Genomic DNA, 20,353 nt, shown 5'->3' with positions numbered 1-20,353 from the left:
TTTGTACCTATAGGGGCATTTCTGGACCAAAGTAGTGACTGCAAGGGAATTTTAGAGCCAAAGTATTGACGGTAAGGGCATTTGTGAGCCAAAGTATAAATAGAGGGCATTTTTGATCCTTTTTCCTAAATTAAATAAAACTCCAAATTACTCTCCTAGCCCCTACTCATCAAAGTAAATGCTTAAAAAAATACAAGAACTTAACTTCAAAATTTACCCCCTTGGCTCTTACTCATCAAATTAAATTAAATAAAATTCCAATTTTACTCTCACAACACCTACTCACCAAATTAAATGCTTAAAAAATATCAGAAGAACTAAAATTTAAAATTTATCCTTTTTGACTCCTACTCATTAAATTAAATCAATTAAAGTGTTATAAAGAATGAGAAAAAACTTCTAATCCTCTGGTATCCTACTCATTAAGACATAATGTATTACCATAATCTCGAGAATTTTTCTATATATGCAAATTTCTTCACTTGAGAATTTTCCTCTTTCAGTTGCATTCTCAAACAAACAAGTTATTATTTGTTTTCTAGGATTCTTTTATCTGATGGTTTGGAGTTTGATTTCGGTATAACGTTGATCATTATGGTAAATGATACATTGCTATTTCATTCTAGACTAGTGATGGACTGCAACAAAGAACGACCATCATTGCTGAAGAGAGGGTGGGAAATAGAAAAAAAGACATCAATAAAATCTACTGAAAATTGTGTAGTAAGTGTTTATCTGCTTAGGCAGAATTTTCAGTGTCTCAATAAAGAAAACCAGCCAAGATCTACGCGGCATAGACATTGTGTCAATTATCTAAGTGATGAAGAAGAAGATGCTTCTAAGCGATTTAAGGGGGTTGGATATCCCTCTCCTACTAAGGAGTCCTCTAAGGTGAAACATTTGCCCTTTGAAGAGAGCTTGCAGAACACAAAGATGGAATTGAGAAAGGAAGTGTAGATCTTCCTTCAGATGTAGGGCATTCTACTATGACTAAGTTGAAAACATTTGAATAGGCAGTTACAAATTTAGCATTTTTGACAAGGACAATGACAAGTCCTGCTTTAAGGTTGGGCAAGTATGGGCTGCCTATGACACCCTGAATGCCATGCCTAGATTCTATGGAGTCATCAAGAAGATTTTGTCTCCTACATTTAAATTGTGCATAACACGGTTAGAGCAAGAGACGCTGAATGAAGATGAAAGCAAATGACTATCTGAGGGATTTCCAGCTTCTTGTGCTAGGTTCAGACTAGGATACTCAGAAGACATTGAAGATCTTTCTATGTTCTCACATTTGGCATGTTCAATAAATAGATACAACTACGATGCAATAAAGATATTTCCATTGGAAGGAGAAACTTGGCCCCTCTCAAAAGATTGGGATATGAACTGGTGTCCTCATCTTGAGAACAATAAAAATTTCAAGTATGAGTTTATTGTGGTCTTGTCAAACTATGTTGATTCTATTGGCATGCATGTTGCATACATGGTTAAAGCAAAAGGCTTTACTTGTCTTTTCCGTCGAGCAGGAGATCCATTTCTAGTTTCTGTAATGGATATGTTTAGATTCTCTCATAGAATTCCTTCTATGAAGATGACATGGATGGAGAGGGATGATGTTCCTAAACGATCCTTTGAGCTAAACCCTTCCTCCTTACCTACTTACCATGTAGACATTTCTGCTTCATCCATAGACCAAAGAGAGCCATCTAATTTCATGGATTCTGTAAATTATGCTGAAAACTTGATTGCATCAGTACCTAATAGGGTTCCTGAACCCGAGTTTTACAAATTTTCTGCAGAGAGATCACCGAAGAAGTTTCAATTCGGTGAATGTTGGGTGATATACAGCAAGAAGATGCCTTGCCCCGTTACTATGGGCAGAGAAAGAACATAGATCTTCTCCTTTAGTTTGTATTGCATGTGGCATGGTTTTATGCCTGCCCACTCCCTTAAAGTAAAATACAGTGGCATGATAAAACAATGCCAATTGGTTGTGGACTATTTAACTTTCGAAACAGTAAGCCGAACATCTAATAGCAGAAGAACCTATGAAGAGGGGAATATACAAGATCTTCTCTAGAAAAGGTGAAGTTTGGGCGGTATAAAAAAATTGGAGTTCTCAGCTGAAAGGTAATAATCTAGAAGATTTCGAATATGAGATTGTTGAAATTATGGATGTTTCTGATAATTATGTAGACATGAAGTTCTTATAGTGGGCTAAAGGCTTCAAGTCTGTCCACAAGGCTCGAGTTGAAGAAGAAGAAGAGGCTGACAGCGAGTGAAAACATCTGTATCCCAGCATCTCAGGTTCTCTCATCGAATTCCTGCTTTTCGCTTGACAGCAGAGAGAGTTGGCAGTTTGCGAGGTTTCTGGGAGCTGGATCCAGCAGGAATACCTCTTTATTTATTGTGTACAGATTGAACAGATCCAATTGAGTACTATTGTAACTAATATGCAAATTGCAATTATAGTTCACAAACGAAAAAGTTGCTCTCATCAAATGTACTTAACTGATCTTTATGCTCAGAAATAACTATTAAAGCTATCGTAACTCATGTTGTATTTTACCTTTTAAAGTGAAAAGAATGTTCCAAATCGGGCATTTTAAATTATTGTATGAGATAAATGCATTCAATTTCATACAAATTGAACAATATTTTTGAAATTTCTCCAATGAAGTTGTCATGTAAAAGATTTAAAACTTGTATGGCACTTAAGTTTCCAAACTTAATAAGAATTTAACCACTTAATTGATTAGATGAAAGATCAATTCCATACATGTGTAGAGTGTACGGTATTATTTTCATAATTAAGAAAATACATTTTGTTGTGAATTTTACTTTCAAGTCGATCTCAAATATTTTACCATCAGTATCAAGAGCGGGATAATCAAGATAATTTAACAATGGAGAAAAATCCAATGATTTCTCAACTATTTTGAGCTGATATAAACAATTTTGAAACCATTGGCAGCAACCAAGAATAAGGGAGGCAACAAATGCTCTGAGGCCTTGCTTAAATGTTGAAACCCCAGCAACTGTTTGGGCAACATTTCAAGAGTTAGTAGGACTGGCAGAGATCGATATTATGCAAGAAAATTGATAAAAAAAAAGGCGTACGTAATTGAGCAAGATGAAGCAAAAGATCTATTATTAATCGATTAAGAACTCTATTAACAGAGTCTCTATTAGAGAGTCCTTCCTACTGTGGAAACTAAACCAACAAACTAGGAAACTGATAAAACAAATTCCTAAACTAGTGGATACATATCTAACAATGTATGCAGTAAAACACTAAGCAGTAACAACGTGTGTGGAGTGCAGTAACAGTAATAACGTTCTAATACACCTCCCTCAATCTAGATGGGGTGCAACAACACCTAGCTTGGAAAAATGGCGATGGAAGGAGCTCTTGGAAAGCAACTTAGTGAGAGTGTCAGCGAACTGATCAAAACTAGGAATGGGACTGAATATAAGGCGCTTATTAGCAATCTATTGGTGAACGTAGTGAAAGTCAACAGCTATATGCTTCATGCGGCTATGAATATTGTTGTTCTTGTATAAGTAGGTGACACCAAGGTTGTCACAAAAATATTTTAGGTGGTGTGGGTATATGAACATGTAGTTCCTTGAGAAGATTTGTCACCCAAGTGGTCTCCCCAATGGCATTAGCAACAGCTCGATGCTCTGCTTCAGTACACGAGCAAGCAATGGTACGTTGTTTTTTGGTTTACTAGCTAACTAGAGTACTAAGGCCAAGAAAAATAACATAAAATGTTGTGGAACTTCTATTAGTGAGGTCACCAGCTTAGTCAGCATCAGAAAACACTGATAGATTAAGACTGGTGCTTGGAGCAATTCAAAGGCTATTGAGATAGCGAATGAGGCGTTTAACAACATTCTAGTGAGTTTCAGATGGAACATGCAAAAATTGAGACAATTTGTTCATTAAGTAAGAAACATCAGGCATGCTAAAAGACAAATATTGCATTTTGTCACGCTCCGAGTCTACACCCTGGACGTAATTGGCACTTGGAAACCATTGCTGGTTCCCAAGCGAACCCTTGGCTTGGCTCACTACTCTGCGGAAGACATTACTCGAACAAAATGGAAACTCATGATGCAAAAATAACTTTAAAAATATTTAACTTAAACTCAACTCTAATAATCGTCTGAAAATGTTTTAACAAGTATTAGTTATATGCCTCATGAACTCAAAAACATTACAACAACAAAGGAAAAATATGATAGGCTCATCGACCTTTAAACTATCTATGAAGTCTTTACTATTACAGAAGGATTATAGGGAACAAGACCCACAACATCCTAACAAACTGAAAAAAAAGTGGAACCCTCCGAAAGCAAAGAGGCTCACCAAGGCTAATTGGAACTGCAAGTGGCCTCGACGGAGCATCTGTTGATAACCCTGAATATATGTATCTGCATCATAAAAAGATACATGACAAATGGCATCAGTACATTGAATGTACTAGCATGTAAGGGGAATTCTAAACCATAAAAATAAGCTTGAACGGATAGAAAAAAAAATCCTCCTCTCAAACTCACTCAACTCAACTCAAACTCTCCTCAAGGATAGGATACTCATCTAAAGGATAAGTTAATCAACTCAAAGGTTAGATATTCAACTCGAAGATACTCGACTTAAGATACTCAACCCAAAGATACTCAACTCAAGATACTCAACTTAAGATACTCAACTTAAAGATACTCAACTCAAGGTACTTAACTCAATGGCACTCAAATCAAGGTACTCAACTCAATATACTCAAGGATAAAGCAACAATAAAAGGTGCAATATATTGAAAGTTTTTATAACAGTAAATAATACTCCCTCTGTTTCAAAAAGAGTGGCCTAGTTTGACTTGGCACGGAGTTTAAAAAAATAAAGAAGACTTTTGAATCTTGTGATCCTAAATTTAATCAAATGTAAAAAATTGTCCTTTCATCTTGTGGTCTTAAAAACGCTACGTGGAAAGCCGAAAGTAAAATGTTACCAAAAAAGGAAAGAGGTCATTCTTTTTTAAACAAACTAAAAAGGAAAGGAAGTCATTCTTTTTGAAACGGAGGGAGTATCTCAATTGCATGTAAAAATACAATAATAACTCAATTGTATGTAAAAATACAATAATAACTCTTATTTGGGAGATTCTTTAATCGACATACGACAACCATCACTATGAGCTATGTGATGATACAGTGTCTCGCCCACACTGCCAGAACTGTCCTATACCTTGTCAGAGTATAAGACATCCTCAACTAAGTGTATCCACTAAGATATGATAAAAAGCTATAAGGAATCATCTAAAAAGTATGACCCTTTACCTATGTTAGCATACATGGTTTATGAGGGCTGTCAGTTGTCTGAACTCTCCCCATATCGGTGTTCAATAGTACTCCCAATAATATAACTCATGCTCATATGTTTAAAAAATATTTCCTCATCCTCAAACTTTGAGATTATTACTCAAAAGTTTCTCTTTAAAGAGATAGTGCTCAAAACTCCTCATGAACTCATTTGGAAATCAAAGTTTTCTCTCATTTTAAATGTATAAACATTTACTCTTGGGAATACTTTGTTCCCTTATATTCATTTTGAAAAATGAAACTTGACTCTCCTTAGCAGTCATGTCATCATTCCAACTCAACATGAATTAACATGAGGAAGATTTCAACAAAAAATGAAGAGATCTCGATAAGTTATGTCGTATTGGAATAGAGTCAAATGAGCGTCGGCGGTATCTTTATTATGAAGTAGCATTTAATGCTATAAATGGTGATGAGGATCTTGAATTCAAATCTGTCATATAAGATGGACATATAAATGGTTGGCCAAATAAAATGCACTATTCAAGTATACTTTGTTTCACTGAAAAAAGTGATGTCTTCGAAAAAGTAAATGCTTTTGAACTTATAATTCATAGATAAAGACATAATGTCAGTGGGGTACAAATGAATCATTGTGTGAAAGTATAACCGTAAAATATAAAGTATGGTTTATGCCTCGGGGCATAAAGAGTTTTCGCAAAAGTTCTGACATTATTAATAGAGATATATTCTCTAGGATGCAATAAGATTTGTTTAAGTCTGGCAATAAATGAAATACTTAAATATATATAATAAATGATTATTTTGTCCAACTAGACAATGAATTTTATATGAAAATATTTGAAGGATTTAAAAGGTCTTAAAGAAATTTCATTGAGTACCCATTGATTCTGATATTGCTTAACACATAGAAAGTTACATCTACACTATTTTTAAAAATGACATTATTCTTAAATATAGATTATCAATACAAATTTAATAGAATACATGAAAAATTAAATGATTTAATAATTAATAAATTTTAAAATTTGTGAAATTTTCAGATTCAAAATATCACGAATGATTATTTCAATTAATTAAAAATTAAAGGTGCTTAATTAAATATTATAGGGATTAGTATCACTTTTTTTTTTCTTTGTATTTCAAGAGCTAAAAACAAATATAGTATGTAACAACATAAAGTCAAAATGATTCAAAAAATATTGTTGACTCTTATAAATACTTATTTTACTATGAATTAAAGAATTTTGACCAAAATATGAAGGTCCAAATTTGAAAGTCAAACCACTTATACAAAGGACATATAAGAAGAGATCCAACATATTCTACTACCATTTATGGAAAACTAATAATAAGAGATCCGAAAGATTCTACTACCATTTATGGAAAATTACTTATTATACATGAGTTCATTCTTACCAAACAATTTGATAATTGATTACTATAAATATACTCGTGGTTTCAATATTCTACATCATATTTTCTTAGATTCATAAAGTAGAAGTTATTCCATGAAAAGAAAGATTAAGGTCACAAGGATGTTGAAAACTCACAATAAAAAAATTTGAAGATTGTTGAGCTTGTACAACTGAGCAAGATCTTGGAGGCATGAAAGAAGTTAAAGATGTGGCAAAGCAACAAATGGAGTATGTTATTGCATTTCCATATCTAATCCTTGGAAGTGCATTTTCTCCTCTAGGTATAAGTAAAAATTTTCGTCAAGTTTCGATGTTGGACCAAATAGGTTTTATGAAATTTTTCATATTTATGATTTGATTTTACTTTTCAGCATGTTTATCCTAATATGAATTGATATAAAACTTATGTCATTTATTTAGTGTGTGATAATTTTTCATTTATTTCAATGTCAATATATGAAAAATTAACACATAGTGAATAAAAGACATAAGTTTTATTTCATTTCATATTAGGATAAATATACTGGAGTGTAAAATTCAAATCATAAATATGGTAAATTTAATAAGACCTAGTTGGTCCAACATCGAAACTTGATGAAGATTTTTACTCATCCTTAGAAGGAGCCAATGCATTTCCAAGGATTTGATATGGAAATGTAACACCACGCTCCATTTGTTGCTTCGCCACATCTTCAACTTCATTCAATTTTGCCTTCACGATCTCGCTCAGTTGTTGAAGCTCAACATTCTTCAATTTTTTAATGGGTGTTTTTAGCATCCTTTCTATGTTAGTGACCTTGATTTTTTTTTTCCATGTCAAAACTTCTACATTGAGAATGTAAGAAAATATGATGTAGAATATTGATACCATGAGTATAATTATAGTGATAAATTATCATGTTGTTTGGTAGAGTGAACTCATGCACAATAAGTAATTTGCCACTAATTGTAGTATTATATTTTGGATCCCTTCTTATTTGATTTCAATTATGAAATTTAAGAATCATAAACTAATTTTTCTTTTATATACTATAATTTATTACATTTCCAATTTAGATCCTTTGTATAAGTGATTTGACTTTCAAATCTGGACCTTCATATTTTTGATTTTGAATTCACAGTAAAATAAGTATTTATAAGACTCAAAAATTATTTTTAAATCATTTTGACTTTATGTTGTTACATAGTATATTTGTTCTTAGCTCCTGAAATATCAATAAATTGTGATATGAATCTTTATAATATTTTATTAAGAACCTTTAATTTTTAATTAATTGAAATACTCATTTGTGATATTTTTCATGTGAAGATTTCACAAATTTTAAAATTTATTAATTATTAAATCATTTCATTATTCAGGTATAATATTGAATTTTGTATTTTTAATTCATAATATTTAAGAGTAATGTAATTTCTAAAAACTGTCTTGTAACATCTTGCAATTTGAAATAGCTAGGAAGAAGCTAAGGACTTGAAATAATTGTTTTTGGAAATAGTGATAAATCTGGAAATTTGTTTAAATTAGGAAAAGTGAGTTTTTGGTCAACTTCAAACGGCCATAACTTCTAGGTCAAGATGAGTTAGGTGTAATTCTAGATATGGTTGGAAAGCTCTTGGAATGATCTTTCCAACGCCGCCAAGTTTGCACAATTCTGAGTTTGTATGAGTGAGATATTCCCTTTTGAAGTTGGGCTGTTCAAATAAGGAAATGTCCAATCCGGATTTTTAAGGGGTATTTTAGTTTTTTCCTTGCCCTATTATTTTAATCCGTTTTTAGGAGTTTATTATGGGTCAAATAAGATTTTATTCAGTTTTAGAAATTGGAAATTTACGCTAGGGCTTGGAGAAAGGAGAAAAGAGGAGAAAGAAGAAGAAAGGGCAAGATTCGTCTCGATCGATCAATTTAGTTGTGGTTTTCGCCAAGGATTTATTCCTACCAGGTATGTGAGGCTTTCATAATGTTGGGATAGTTCTCCCACGTGCCAAACATATTTATTTCAATATGGATTAGTCCTAAAAGAGTTTGAAAGTTGAAGTTCTTGATATCTATTCTTGATTTTGATGTTGTTCTTGAATTTGGTTGATATGGGGAAGTTTCTGAGATCGTTACGTCGTATTATAGAGTTGTTTCGAGTTAGGTTCTTAGGTACATTTTCTGGGGATCTGTATTTAAAAGGAATTTGAGAAAAAGAATCGAGTTTGGGAGAATTGGGGCTGGAAAACGAAGAAGAAATTTCGTCCGACGAACTTTGACACTAGGGAGGCGTCGCGGAGCAGGTTCCCAGATTTGGGAATTTCTTTTTCGCGTCGCGGAACTGACACGGAGTGTTCTGTCTAAAAAGTTATCTTCGAAACCAAAAATTAAATATGCCTCCGCGTCGCGGACCCACCCTCATATTTTGATATTTCGATCTTTTCTCATGTTTAGCTATCTAAAATCATTCCTAAACATCATGAAATCTTTCTTATCACAAATCACGATCCGTGAATCCATAATTCAATTCAAGAATCAATTAAGAGTCAAGTCAAGAAGTCGAGAGTTAAGTCAAGATAAGTTCTTAAAGTTTTCAAAAGTCTTTCACAAACATTTTAACTTTGTTTTAAGGCTTAAGTTCAAGTTAAGCAAAGAGTAAAGATTTGACGTTTCATTTCTTCAAAGAAGTATATGGGAACTAAGTATTCCCAAGGAGTTTGAAAATGTTTTCACGTTTCGAGAAAGAAAAGGGAACATCGATTCCAAGAGAGCTTTTAAGCTAAGTTTTGAGTAATTACCTCAAACCAAAGAAAGAAGTTGTTTTAAAAACATATGAGCTAAGTATATTTTTGGGAGTAGTATTGAGCACAAATATGGGGATGCGAGTTCATATTAACTCAAGTCTCCATAAACCATGTAGCCATCATGGGTATTAATGGGTCATACTTTTTAGATGATCACATAAGTTAAGCTAGTGGATCCACTAAGTTAAGTAGTTCTATATGACGACAAATTATAGGACAGTCTGGCAACATGATGGTAAAGACGTTGTATCACCACTTAGGTTCATAGTGGTGGTTGTCGGTTAGAGAAACTCCTACCTAAACTATATCACTTTGTATATGAGTATAGTTGGGTTTGTTATTGCATTTTCTTTAACGAACTAAGTTGCTTTTACTGTTTTATAAAGCTTTTCATATATTGTATGTGTTTCATTGCTTTATTCTGAGTTAAGATTATTCATGAGTTGAGAAGAGCCCATGTAGGTGTTACTTCCAGAATCTTTTCAAGCCTTTGTTATGTTTAGCATTCCAACTCACATTCTCGTACATTCAATGTACTGATGCCAGTTGGCCTGCATCGTATTATGATGCAGACGCAGGTAATTAGGATCGACATCCAGCGCATCGTTGATCCAGTGAGCAGTTCAGAGTCTGTTGGTGAGCCTCTTTGCATTCCAGAGGATCCCGTTTATTTGCTTTCTAGTCTTTCAGATGTTGGATGATCGGGGGTCCTGTCCCGACATCCCTCTTTGTTTTAGAGACTTCATAGATATTGAGTCAGATGTTAGTTCGTTCGTCATCATTTTGTTATTGACTTATGTTCACATTTGAGTTGCCATCTTCGCTAAGTTAAATGTATATTTTTAAAACATTATGAGTTTAGTTTTGAGACAATTGAGTTGTTTAGCATGTGAATCTCTTTCTTAATGCTTATTGTCTTCCGCTGAGTTACGTAAGCCAGACCAAGGTTCGCTTGGGGCCAACAATGGTTCTCGAGTGCTGGCCACGCCCAGGGTGTAGGCTCGGGGCGTGACATGTCTAGAACATAAATTCTATATAAAATGATTAAGAAAGTATCACAAGAATTTAAAATTTGAAATTTACCTGATTCCTACTTATCAAATTAAATTAAATTAAATTTAAAATTCACTCTTATGGATCCTGCTCATTAAATTAAATTATAGAAAACTCTAGATTTACTCTCTTGACTCCTACTCATCAAATTTAATGCTTAAGAAAACATTACAAGAACTAAAATTCAAAATTTAATCTCTTTGCTTATACTCGTCAAATTAAATTAAATAAAATTCTAAATTACCCTCCTTGGTCCTGGCTTCTACTTATCAAGTTAAATACTTCAGAAAATATCACTAAAATTAAAATTTAACCTCTTGGCTCCTACTCATCAAATTAAATACTTGAGAAAATATCACTAAACTTAAAATTCAAAATTTACCCTCTTGGTCCTGGCTCTTACTCATCAAATTAAATTAAATGAAACTCCAAATTACTCTCCTAGCTCCTACTCATCAAATTAAATGCTTAACAAAATACAAGAACTTAACTTTAAAATTTACCCTCTTGGCTCCTACTTATCAAATTAAATTAAATTAAATTCCAATTTTACTCTCACATGCACCTACTCACCAAATTAAATGCTTAAAAAATATCATAAGAACTAAAATTTAAAATTTATCCTTTTTGACTCCTATTCATTAGATTAAATCAATTAAAATGTTGTAAAGAATGAGAGAAACTACTAATCCTCATGTATCCTACTCATTAAGTCATAATTTATTAGCATAAGCATGAGAATTTTTCTTTATTTACAAACTAGTAAATGGGTCCGCACTTCGCGCGGTTAGAACATTCTTCTTTAAAATTTATTAGAACAAAATTTTACTTGTATTTTGATGTTATAGTATATTAATATAAATCTGTTTTTAAGAGTATAGAGGTTATTCAATTCTACTTTACCATTTGTTTTATTAAAAGAAAAGGCAAAATTACAAATCATAACACTATTTTCTCCTAGTTTACATAATTTAAAATTTTACAGATTCATTAATTTGCTTTTGAAATTTTACAACGGTTAGTTTATTTTTATCATCTATATGCATGGTTACGTAGTGTCTTTAATTAGAGAGTCAAATAAATATTTTTCTCAATTTTCTTCTTTGCAAATTTCGTTAGTATAACACTATCAACTACTTTCAAAATATTAATTTTTTAATATATTTTACCATTTGTTTTATTAAAAGAAAAGGCAAAATTACAAATCATAACAGTATTTTTTCCTAGTTTACATAATTTAATTATACAGATTCATTAATTTGCTTTTGAAATTTTACAATGGTTAGTTTATTTTTATCATCTATATGCATGGTTACATAGTGTCTTTAATTAGAGAGTCAAATAAATATTTTTCTCAATTTTCTTCTTTGCAAATTTCGTTAGTATAACACTATCAATTACTTTCAAAATATTAATTTTTTTTTATATATATATATATATATATATATATATATATAATGTGTTTATCAAGAGCAAATGTTCCATAATCATATGATATACCAATAAGTAATATGTAGACATTATGTGTTTTAAAATTAAAATGCAATCTTTCAAAATCTAACTTTCATATATAATATAGTTATAATAGTGTTTTGGAATTGAAGTTGTGCACAAACAAAACATTAAGGATCCTTGAAAAGGATGAAAGAGAAGTAAGGGATAATGAGAAAAAAATTCAAAAAAATACTTTGGTGTGAGAGAATAGTCATCATTGTGTATCATATAATTGTAATTAATTGCTAGTTGTAATTCTATCATTTGACTTTTTATTTTATTTTTACTCCTGTTAATATTAACATTATTATGACAACAACAAAAAATCATATAAATTTTTAGGCTTGATCTCTTGGAGAAGAAAAGATTTCTTTGGAGAATGTTGTAAATAAATGTATTCTGTAAAAAGTTATTTGTGAATCTACAGTAGTTGGATTTACATAGAGTCTGTACTAACAAATACTTATAACAATAACTTTGCAGAAACATAAACAACAAAGTTTTAAACATGTACTCAAAAACAACAATTAATATCATAATTGTTGACTGATTCTTCTGCAGTCTTTTTATGGTCCTAATTTTTAGTTAAGTTTTACTAAGTCAATTAGATAGTTATTGTTAGTGGGCATGTTGTTGGCAGCAGTTTACCTCAGCAGAACCACTTTTGCTTTAGTTCCTAGTTTTTAGGTTTATTTGTTAAGTTGTAAGCCTATATAATGGCACTAGGTTATCTGATTTTACGCACTCAAATTTAGAGATTAAGAAACAACGAGTCTCTTTTCTGTTTCAGCGCTTTGTCTACACTGTCTCTCTTCTTTATTCCAACAATCGTGGTATTAGAGCAATCAGGTTTCTACACCTGGGAGCCAGAGAGAGGGTGAGAAAGAGAGATTGTAAAATGCAAGAAAGAAATCCTTTATCTTCAGATTTGAAAAAAAAATGGCAGTAAACACCAATTCAAATTCTCAGCCTCTTCCAATCTTTAAAGGGGTGAATTATCAGTTTTGGAGTCTTAAGATGAAGACTCTTTTTAAGTCTCAAGAGCTATGGGACTTGGTGGAGAAAGGATTTCCAGACCCGGATGAAGGTCACGCGCAACAGCTCAGGGAAAATCGTAGAAAGGATTCGAAGGCGCTGTTCTTGATTCAACAAGCCCTTCATGATGATATCTTTCCCAGAATTTCAGCAGCGGAGACATCCAATGAAGCTTGGGAAATTTTGCAGCAGGAATATATGGGAGATAAGAAGGTAATTGTAGTTAAATTGCAAACCTTACGTCGTGATTTTGAAATTCTAAGCATGAAAAAGGGTGAATCCGTGCAAGACTATATGTCTCGAGTCTCTGCAATTGTTAATCTGATGAAGTCTTATGGAGAAAAGATTTCTGATGAAACTGTTGTAGCAAAGGTTTTGAGGTCTTTAACCAGTAAGTTTGAGCATGTGGTTGCTGCTATCGAAGAATCCAAGAACTTATCTGACTATTCGTTTGATGAATTAATGGGTTCTTTGTTAGCTCATGAAGATAGGCTAAACCGATCACATGAGAAGGTTGAAGAAAAAGCATTCCAGGTGAAAGAGGAGTCTTCTTTCTCCAAAGAANAATGAAATAGAAATGAAATTGAGCCCACTGAATGCACAGTGTCTCCTTGTCCGTCCGTGAGCCACTCAACGGGAGAAAAGTACACAAATATTTAATTGTGCAGAAGAAGAAGAAGCAGAAGAAGAAGAAGAAGCAGAAGAAGAAGAAGAAGAAGCAGAAGAAGAAGAAGAAGAAGAAGAAGAAGAAGAAGTAGTTTAGAATTTTCTTTATTTTAAAATGAGAGGAAATCCCTTTATTTATAGACAACAAATGGTAGTGTGAACAAATGCTTATTGTGCCTTACCGGAAAGGTCACAACTCTTTGGAAAAGTCAAAACTTTTTGAAAAGGTCACAACCTTTCATAAAAGTCACGACTCTCCATAAAAGTTACAACTTTTGATAAAAGTCACAACTTTTCAATAAAAGTCACAACTTTTCATGAAAGGGGAAGACTAATTTTGGAAATAAATAAATTAAAAGGGAATCCTTGTTTGTGGTGGCGCCACGTAGGCGGGCCTAGGGTTCTCTTATATATATATATATATATATATATATATATATTTGATATGTGATTTGATAGTTGATTTGATTGATTGATATTTCATATGATTTATTCACTTGATAATTTTCCTCTTTGATTTGCATTTTGAAACAAACAAGTTATTATTTGTTTTGTGGGGTTCTTTTATCTGATGGTTTGAAGTTTTATTTCTGTATAACATTGATATTTATGGTGAATGATACATTGCTTTTTCATTGTAAACTAGTGATGGACTGCAACAAAGAAGAGGCTATCATTGCTGAAGAGACGATGGGAAATAGAAAAAAGACATCAATAAAATCTACTGAAAATTGTGTAGTAAGTGCTTATCTACTTAGGCAGAATTTTCAGTGTCTCAATGAGGAAAACTAGCCAAGATCTACGCGGTATAGACATCATGTCAATTATCAAAGTGATGAAGAAGAAGATGCTTCTAAGTGATTTAAGGGGGTTGGATATCCCTCTCCTGCTAAGGAGTCCTCTGAGGTGAAACATTTGTCCTTTGAAGAGAGCTTGCAGAACACAAATATGGAATTGAAATTGCAAAAGGAAGTGTAGATCTTCCTTTAGATATAGGGTCTTCTACTATGACTGAGTTGAAAACATTTGAATATGCAGATACAAATTTTAGCAATTTGACAATGACAAGGACGAGTCCTGCTTTAAGGCAGGGCAAGTATGGGCTGCCTATGACACCCTGGATGCCATGCCTAGATTCTATGCAGTCATTAGGAAGATTTTGTCTCCTGCATTTAAATTGTGCATAACATGGTTAGAGCCAGAGCTGCGAAGTGAAGATGAAACCAAATGGCTATCTGAGGAATTTCCAGCTTCTTGTGCTAGATAAAGACTAGGAACCTCAGAAGACATTGAAGATCTTCCTATGTTTTCACATTTGGCATGTTCAAATGAATGGAAACAACCGGGAATCAATAAAGATATTTCCATTGGAAGGAGAAACTTGGCCCCTCTCTAAAGATTGGGATACGAACTGGTGTCCTTATCTTGGGAGTAATAAAAATTTCAACTATGAGTTTATTGAGGTCTTGTCAAACTATGTTGATTCTATTGGAGTGCATGTTGCATACTTGGTTAAAGCAAAAGGCTTTACTTGTCTTTTCCGTCGAGAAGGAAATCCATTTCTAGTTTCTGCAATGGATATGTTTAGATTCTCTCATAGAATTCCTTCTATGAAGATGATAGGGATGGAGAGGGATGATGCTCTTGAAGGATCCTTTGAGCTAGACCCTTCCTCCTTACCTACTTACCAAGTAGACATTTCTGCTTCATCCATAGACCAAAGAGAGCCATCTAATTTCATGGATTCTGTAAATTCTGTTGAAAACTGGATTGCATCAGTACCTAATCAGGTTCCTCAACCCGAGTTTTACAAATTTTCTGCAGAGAGATCACCGAAGAAGTTTCAATTCGGTGAATGTTGGGTGATATACAACAAGAAGATGCCTTACCCCGTTACTATGGGCAGATAAAGAACATAGATCTTCTCATTTAGTTTGTATTGCATGTGGCATGGTTTTATGGATGTCCACTCCCTTAAAGTAAAGTACAGTGGCATGATAAAACAATGCCAATTGGTTGTGGACTGTTTAAGTTTCAAAACAGTAAGCCGAAGAAATATACAGTAAGCAATAACTTGTCACATGTAATAGCATAAGAACCTATGAAGAGGGGAGTATACGAGATCTTCTCTAGAAAAGGTGAAGTTTGGGCGATATACAAAATTTGGAGTGCTCAGCTGAAAGGTAATAATCTAGAAGATTTCGATTATGAGATTATTGAAATTGTGGATGTTTCTGATAGTTTTGTAAACGTGAAGTTCTTCTGTCCACAAGGCTCGAGTTGAAGAAGAAGAAGAGGCTGACAGCGTAGTGAAAACATCTGTATCCCAACATCTCAGGTTCTCTCGTCGAATTCCTGCTTTTCGCTTGACAGCAGAGAGAGTTGACAGTTTGCAAGGTTTCTGGGAGATGGATACAACAGGAATACCTCTTTATTTACTGTGTACAGATTAAACAGATCCAATTGAGTACTATTGTAACTAATATGCAAATTGCAATTATAGTTCACAAACAAAAAAGTTGCTCTCATCAAATGTACTTAACTGATCTTTATGCTCAGAAATAACTATTGAAGCTATCGTAACTCAAGTGGTATTTTACCTTTTAAAGTGAAAAGAATGTTCCAAATCGGGCATTTTAAATTATTGTATGAAATAAATGCATTCAATTTCATACAAATTGAACAATGTTTTTGAAATTTCTCCAATGAGGTTGTCATGTAAAAGATTTAAAACTTGTATGGCACTTAAGTTTCCAAACTTAATAAGAATTTAACCACTTAATTGATTAGATGAAAGATCAATTCCATACATGTGTAGAGTGTACGGTATTATTTTCATAATTAAGAAAATATATTTTGTTGTGAATTCTACTTCCAAGTCTATCTCAAAATTTTTACCATCAGTATCAAGAGCAGGATAATCAAGATAATTTATCAATGGAGAAAAATCCAATTATTTTTCAACTATTTTGAGTTGATATAAACAATTTTGAAAACATTGGCAGCAACCAAGAATAAGGGAGGCAACAAATGCTCTGAGGCCTTACATAAATGTTGAAACCCCAGCAACTGTTCTGGCAGCATTTCAAGAGTTAGTAGGACCGGCAAAGATCGATTCATGCAACAAAATTGATAAAAAAAAAAGGTATAAGTAATTGAGCAAAATGAAGCAAAAGATCTATTATTAATCGATTAAGAACTCTATTAACAGAGTCTCTATTAGAAAGTCCTTCCTACTATGGAAACTTAACCAACAAACTAGGAAACTAATAAAACAAACTCCTAAACTGGTGGATACATATCTAACAATCTATGCAGTAAAACACAAAGCAGTAACAATGTGTGTCGAGTGCAGTAACAATAATAACGTTATAATACACCTCCCTCAAGCTAGATGGGGTGCAACAATACCTAGCTTGGAAAAATGGCGATGGAAGTAGCTCTTGGAAAGCAGCTTAGTGAGAGTGTCAGCGAACTGATCGAAACTAGGAATGTGACTGAAGATAAGGCGCTTATTAGCAACCTATTGGTGAACGTAGTGAAAGTCAACAACTATATGCTTCATGCGGCTGTAAATATTGTTGTTCTCGTATTAGTAGGTGACACCAAGGTTATCACAAAAATATTGTAGGTGGTGTGGGTATATGAACATAGAGTTCCTTGAGAAGATTTGTCACCCAAGTGGTCTCCCCAACGACACTAGCAACAACTCGATACTCTGCTTCAGTACACGAGCAAGCAATGGTACGTTGTTTTTTGGTTGACCAGCTAACTAGAGTACTAAGGCCAATAAAAATAACATAACCTGTTGTGGAACTTCTATTAGTGAGGTCGCCAGCTCAGTCAGCATCTGAAAACACTGATAGATTAAGACCGGTGCTTGGAGCAATTTGAAGGCTACTGAGTTAGCGAAGAAGGCGTTTAACAACATTCTAGTGAGTTTCAGATGGAGCATGAATAAATTGAGACAATTTGTTCATTAAGTAAGAAACATTAGGCCTGCTAAAAGACAAATATTGCATTTTGTCACGCTCCGAGCCTACACCCTAGACGTAATTGGCACTTGAAAATTATTGCTGGTTCCTAAGCGAACCATTGGCCTGACTCACTACTCGGCGAAGGACATTACTCGAACAAAATGGAAACTCATGATGCAAAAATTACTTTAAAAATATTTAACTTAAACTCAACTCTAATAATCGTCTGAAAATAATTAACAAGTATTAGTTAAATTCCTCATGAGCTCAAAAACATTACAACAACAAAGGAAAAAAATGATAGGCTCCTTGACCCTTAAACTATCTATGAAGCCTTTGCTATTACAGAAGGATTATTGAGAACAAGACCCACGGCATCCTAACAAACTGAAAATAAGTGGAACTCTCCGGAAGCAAGGAGGCTCATCAAAGCTAACTGGAACTGCAAATGGTCTCAATGGAGCATCTAGTTGATAACACTGAATATCTGTATCAACATCATAAAAAGATACATGCCAAATGGCGTAAGTACATTGAATGTACTAGTATGTAAGGGGAATTCTAAAGCATAAAAATAAGCTTGAACGGATAGAAAAAAACATACTTACCTTCTCTCAAGCTCACTTAACTCAACTCAAATTCTCCTCAAGGATAGGATACTCATCTCAACGATAAGATACTCAACTCAAAGGTAAGATACTGAACTCGAAGATACTCAACTTAAGATACTCAACTCAAAGATACTCAACTCAAGATACTCAGCTTAAGATACTCAACTCAAAGATACTCAACTGAAGGTACTCAACTCAAGATACTCAAGGATAAAGCAACAATAAAAGGTGCAATATATTGAAAGTTTTTAAAACAGTAGATAATACTCTCTCCGTTTCAAAAAGAGTGGCCTAGTTTGACTTGGCATGGAGTTTAAGAAAATAAAGAAGACTTTTCAATCTTGTGGTCCTAAATTAAAGTTATGTCAAATGTACAAAATTGTCCTTTCAGCTTGTGGTCTTAAACACGTCACATGGAAAGCTGAAAGTAAAATGTTACCAAAAAAGGAAAGAGGTCATTCTTTTTGAAACAAACTAAAAAGCAAAGGAAGTCATTCTTTTTTAAACGGAGGGAGTATCTCAATTGTATGTAAAAATACAATAATAACTCAATTGTATGTAAAAAATACAATTATAACTCTTATTTGGGAGATTCTCTAATCGACAACTATCACTATGAGCTATGTGATGATACAGTGTCTCGCCTATGCTGCGAGAACTGTCCTATACCTTGCTAGAGTATAAGACATCCTCAACTAGGTGGATCCACTAAGCTATGCTAAAAAGCAATAAGTAATCATCTAAAAAGTATAACCCTTTACCCATGTTGACATACATGGTTTATGGGGGCTGTCAGTTGTCTAAACTTTCCCCCATATCGGTGTTCAATACTACTCTCAATAATATAACTCATGATCATATGTTTAAAAAAACATTTCCTCATCCTCAAACTTTGAGATTATTACTCAAAAGTTTCTCTTAAAAGTGATAGTGCTCAAAACTCCTCATGAACTCATTTGGAAATCAAAGTTTTCTCTCATTTTAAATGTAAAAACATTTACTCTTGGGAATACTTTGTTCCCTTATATTCATTTTGAAAAAAATGAAACTTGACTCTCTTCAACAGTCATGTCATCATGCCAACTCAACATGAATTAACAACTGATGAGGAAGATTTCAACAAAAAATGAAGAGATCTCGATAAGTCATGTTGTATTGGAATAGAGTCAAATGAGTGTCGACGGTATCTTTATTATGAAGTAGCACTTAATGCTATAAATGGTGATAAGGATCTTGAATTCAAATCTATCATACAAGATGGACAGATAAATGATTGGCCAAAGAAAATGCACTATTCAAGTATACTTTGTTTCACTGAGAAAAGTGTTGTTTTCGAAAAAGTGAATGCTTTTGAACTTATAGTTCATAGATAAAGATATAATGTCAGTGGGGTACAAAGGAATCATTGTGTTAAAGTATGACCGTAAAATATAAATTATGGTTTGTACCTCGGGGCATAAAAAGTTTTTGGAAAAGTTCTGACATTATTAAATAAAGATATATTTTCAGTGGTGGATGCAATGAGATTTATTTCAGTCTGATAGTAAATGAAATACCTAAATATGTATAATGATTGATTATTATGTCTAACTAGATGATGGAGGTTATATGAAAATATTTGAAGGATTTTTAAGAGGCCATAAAGAAATTCCATTGAGTACCTATTGGTTCTGAGATTGTTTAACACATAGAAATAATCTTTTCGATCTCATAAGAACGATTAGAAAATATCATATATTAGTGCAATTGATGCACTTAAAGATTGATGGTTATGCAAATTTTAGAAGATTATTTGATCTACATAACGAAAGTTAAGTGAAGATATCGTCATATTATTAATCAAGTTATGCCAAGAAACTAACAAAGCAAGAGACTCAACACATAGAAAATGTGCGATTTTCTTTGTGAACAAAGGACGAGTTTCAATAAAATTGAAATGATCAATCTCCGAGTCAATTTTTTTGATTATGTA

General features: G+C 33.1%; 2 pseudogenes; both read left to right on the top strand.

The window, feature by feature from the left end:
* The first annotated feature begins 633 nt into the window (after nt 1-633).
* On the top strand, nt 634-2,425 carry LOC125870292 (uncharacterized; annotated as a pseudogene).
* Nucleotides 2,426-13,031: 10,606 nt separating this feature from the next.
* Nucleotides 13,032-16,246, top strand: LOC125870209 (uncharacterized; annotated as a pseudogene).
* Nucleotides 16,247-20,353: the final 4,107 nt, after the last annotated feature.

This window comes from Solanum stenotomum, chromosome 1 (genome assembly GCF_019186545.1).
Source record: "Solanum stenotomum isolate F172 chromosome 1, ASM1918654v1, whole genome shotgun sequence".
Classification (NCBI taxonomy): Eukaryota; Viridiplantae; Streptophyta; class Magnoliopsida; order Solanales; family Solanaceae; genus Solanum; species Solanum stenotomum.
The sequence above is the reverse complement of the archived record's forward strand: the minus strand, read 5'-3'. Positions and strand labels throughout refer to the sequence as shown.